The sequence below is a fragment of the Lepisosteus oculatus genome, unplaced genomic scaffold (genome assembly GCF_040954835.1).
Source record: "Lepisosteus oculatus isolate fLepOcu1 unplaced genomic scaffold, fLepOcu1.hap2 HAP2_SCAFFOLD_225, whole genome shotgun sequence".
NCBI classification, from domain to species: domain Eukaryota; kingdom Metazoa; phylum Chordata; class Actinopteri; order Semionotiformes; family Lepisosteidae; genus Lepisosteus; species Lepisosteus oculatus.
Genome location: NW_027167765.1, coordinates 107,857 through 112,500, shown reverse-complemented (window position 1 = coordinate 112,500; position 4,644 = coordinate 107,857). Strand labels below are relative to the sequence as shown.

Here is a 4,644-nt window from a genome sequence, read left to right as displayed (position 1 = left end):
TCATAAGAATATGAGTCCAATATTTTAGAATATAGTCAGAATGACTTCTAACCTTACCTGTGGTGTATTTAATCCCTATTGCTCAATGCATGGTGTACGTACTGCATAGATGTGTCTTGAGAATGAGGAATGGGCCCCTGAGACCGTCATTTACCTGTTTCACAAATGATCGTATTTTAATAGAGATTCTGTTTGGGATTCAGATGTGCATTCGGACAGCAATCCCTTTCAAGAAATGATACGTACTGTCCCTCTCCTTGAAGCGTGCACCCCCAACATTCTTCTTTGCGCATCTGTGAAAGGTAAACTCTTGAGCAAACTCTGAACCAGCTCTAAGGAAACTAATCCGATTAGACGTTACTTTGACTCATCTTTTTACGCTCAGTGCTGGATTGCTCAAACTCCAGCTAGGGTTAGGGTTAGCATTCCCACGCTACTTAGACACTTTGTTTACGCTCAGTCATCCTAGCACTGCACCCCGGGGCGTACGGTATATGGGAATGAGCACACGCTACGAATCGTCTCAATCACTCCCTAGAGTCGTAAGGCACATTGAAGGGTGCACCCCCATCATTAATCGTTGGGCCTCTGTGAAAGGAAAGCTGTTGAGCAGTCTTTGAAACAGCTCGGATGAAACACTTGATTTCTTCCATGTGCATCTGGAGCCCACTTCGTATTTTCACTTCACGCCGCCCAAAGCATTTCTAAAACAGGAGATTCGCGTTTGGGAATGCGCCCTGTCCTACAAATAAAACAGGTCTACGGGTCTGAAACCTGCTCCATGGAAAACAGCTCTGTTGCACTTTTGATCAAAGGGAGATTCGCTGTTCTTACTTTTTGATGACATAACACCCAAAGGGGCTTCTTTGGAGCTGGATTCCAACCAGCATCCTTAAGTTTCTTGGCGGTATCCTTTACAGTGCTCTGTTCGGTCGACAAGGGACTTAAGGGGGCAGCTTTCCTCACACATACAGTGCAATGTACTGTAGTGTTCCCGTTCATTGAATTCGCAGTTCTGCATCAGACCTCTAACTCGTTTCCTTAGCTTGGATTTAAGCCACGAAGCAGGCTTCTACTGTATAAACGTCTAGAGGAATCACAAACTATTTGAGAGGCCACCATCCCAGGGGGAACTGACAAAGTCTATCCCTAAACACCTAGCGCAGTCTCTCGAGAGACAGTCAAAAATCGCTTTCTCCGTTTGCGTTGCAAGTAAGTGAAAACGCGGTCTCAACCCAGAGCCACTTGGCAGCAGCGGCACGTAAATACCGTTACTGTTACTGCTCGATACCGACGTTAGCCTACTATACCATGTTCACCCACCGCTAGAAAATGCACAGCTCTAGAACCGGAGCAAACGACAGGAGGGCCAACGCCGAACGGGCACACGTGTCAGACATGGAGCACGACGAGGATGGGATTCGAACCCATGCGTTCAGAGCACAATAGATTAGCAGTCCTTCGCCTTAAGCCCTCGGCCACTTCGTCGAGGGATCTGGGCTGTCCGGACATGGGTTGGCGCGCTCCAGATGATCTTTTTCTTTTTTTTCCCTCGTACTCGAGGGTCATTTTCCTGTTCCACGTGCGATTTCAACATTTTCCTTGGGAGATGTCAAGCCAGCAAGCCACTGCTGTGGTTCAGTGGCCAGTGTGGAGTTCAGTGGCCCTGTTGTACACAGAAAGCACATTGAGCTCCTTGGACATGAAAAGTTCCAGATAAAAGCCATTTGTCACCCTTTCTCTTGGTGTTGATGTTGCTATTGTATGAAAAGGTGGCAACTTGCTCAGCGAGCAGGCGGAGCACACACCGAATGCAGATGTGTCTGAGTGGTGTGTCCAAGTGGCTGCAAAAGGACAGCTCTCCTGGGGCGCCGTGGCTTAGTTGCTTAAGGCGCCTGTCTAGTAAACAGGAGACCCTGGCTCCAAATCCCAGCGGTGCCATTTTTGTTCTGTCTTCTCGAACAGAACTGGTCATTATGGACAACTGCCTACGGCTAGCCTTAATTAAATGCAAGCATTCATTTCCTGTCTTGAACGACCTGTTTTTCTTAAAATGGATGCAACTTGCAAAACATGAAATACAAACCTTGCTAATCAGAGCTCGCGTCTGGCAAAAAAAAAAGAAGTCAGCAATGTTTTTTTCTTTACCCTTAACCCTGCTAATGGAGAAGAGTTAAGCGACCGAGTCTATGCAGCTTAAACGGTCCGCACGTCGGGTTCTTAGCTGAAAGGGTGGTAAATCACGCTCACCCCAGTCCTTAATCTTTTAAAGAGGATACAAAATTGAACCTAGTCGCCACATCACATACATCCCGTTCAACGATAAAAAGGTAACATCTATCCTCGCTCCAGAGTCAATCTCACGTTGAGGGCATATTTTTTTTTTCACTTTACCATGAGTCGGGCTCGGCTGCACAGAGGCGAGAGCAGAGCAATGAGGTCACGGGGACAGGGGAGTCACACGCTGGCGGTTTAAACACGCGGAGGAAAACTGAGGGATCCACAGTATGTGGACCCTCCGTGCGCCATCAGTCCGCACTCCGGACTCTGAATCCTGCCATCCGAGTTAAGATCTCGGCGGATCTCGGCACAGTTCCTTCTTAAAACGTAATCTGGTGAGCATTTCTAGAATCGTACTTGTATAGATGCAGCCTTTAATGTGTTGCTAGGTTAAAATTGATGACTTCTTGTATTTCAGTAGGCAACTGCCCTCTTGATTTCGGATTTAATTTCTTTATTACAGGGGCGCTTTTATGAAGACAGAGTCATGTTCAGGTACTTTGCTTGATGGAGGAAGCTCATTTCGGACTCTGTGATCTGCTCACCTGGAAAGCTCTGCTGTACTACTACAAGAGAGAAGTAGAGTCTGGAAGAAGGGACAATTTTATGATGCTTTGGAAGATAGTTTTTTTTTTCTTTGAAATCGAAATTAATCAGAATATCAGTGCAAAAGACAAACTCTTGGTTTGGTTTAAAGAGATATGGTTTTAAAACCGACAAAATGTAGAAAACAGGTGTTTCTCACTTTTGGAAAAGAATGGAAAGGGGGTAATATTTTACTAGTTGCAGTGCTGATCTCACTGGGTTACAGTCCTGCAGTGTCACACCAGGGCCAGTGGTGCAATGGATAACGTGTCTAACTACAGATCAGGAGATTGCAGGTTCGACTCTTGTCTGGCTCGGGTCGTTTTTAAACGCATCGGGCTACTCCCTAAGTAGTCTGTGCTACTTACTGCATTGTAATCGTACCCAGTAAGAGATTTCCTTCATGTAAATGAACTGCACCTGACAGCTTTAGAAAAACACCTGGGCTCAGTACGGTGCTGAGAGCTCAGCGTTGCTGTTCTAATTAGCACGCACTGCATCGGCTATGAGCCCGAACTTTTCAATTATGCAAATGAAGATGAGTCGATAAACCACTCGTTTTTCGTATAACTAGACATATATTCATTTGTTACCGATTTCATTCATTGAGCACGGATACAGTAGAGGTACAGCCATTCACTGTTTGACATGTCTGCACTGGTAAAGAACCTACAGAACCTAGCAATCAGAAAACGGGTGAAACTGTCTTTAGACTCAGCATACAGTGCCAAAGCCCCCCATGACCAAATAAAGGCTAACCTCGATAATCAGCCTAAAGAACGCAGACTACAGCAAAACGACTGACTTTGAAAAGGAAATGAACGTCCGGAAGGAGTAGTGGAACTAGCTTGAGATGCTTCTCCGGACCCCTAACTAAAAGCCAGCGAGAACCAGCAGCGGCGTCCACTCCTGTCGAACCGGGATCCTTCCGCAGCCACGCAGCTCGTGGTGTCCTAACCCTCCCGTATCTGATTTTGGACCAAGCACATCAGGGGAGAGCGCGAACGCAGTCCCCCACTACCAGAAATTATGCAGTCGAGATTCCCACATTTGGGGAATTCGCAGGGGTCAGCACAGCCGGAGTGCAATGGCCGAGCCTCGCCCTGGGTGAACCGATTTCGATTTTTAAGAACTTTATTTTCTTTTCACAAAAAAATACAGGAAATCACAAATCAGAAAGCTTTACATTAATATACATACTTAAAACAGTATATATGATCACATCTCATTACATTTTGACACGGTAACAGTTACATAGCAACAATTTTCTTTTTTTCTGGTGCAAATCACATTCTTTATTTAAACATGATAATGTTTTTCACAGTTTCTTGAGATGTTGACCTATGCTCTCTATTTCCCACAGATTTTCTGCTTCCTCCCTCCCTTCTCTCCACAGGTCTCTGAGGTAATAGTTCTCTCGGGTGATGAACAGGGCCAGGCTACCTGCTGCCTTGACTGGGACCTCGATGCCTTTGAACAGCCCCATGTTCCTCACTCTCCACAGGGCGTCTTTCCCACTGTTCACCACGGCCCAGATCCTGTCAAACACGTCAGGAGGAAGCTTGACAGGAGAGATGCCGTATCTAACGAAAGCAGCGGTCAGGGTAAATTGGGGCGAGAGAGCCTGCAACCAATCTTCAAACTGTGCCCAGAAGGCCTTAGCAAAAAAGCAGGACCACAGGAGATGGGTCACAGTCTCCTCCTCGCCGCAGCCCACCCTAACGCAGCGAGGGCTGGGGGTGAGGCCCCTACGGTACAAGAAAGTTCGTACCGGTAAGC

General features: G+C 46.6%; 1 non-coding gene across 1 annotated transcript; it reads right to left on the bottom strand.

The window, feature by feature from the left end:
- Nucleotides 1-3,854: 3,854 nt before the first annotated feature.
- Nucleotides 3,855-4,024, bottom strand: LOC138227074 (U1 spliceosomal RNA). Its single transcript, XR_011184825.1, has one exon. It is a non-coding gene; the product is annotated as a U1 spliceosomal RNA (small nuclear RNA).
- Between the last annotated feature and the right edge of the window lie 620 nt (nucleotides 4,025-4,644).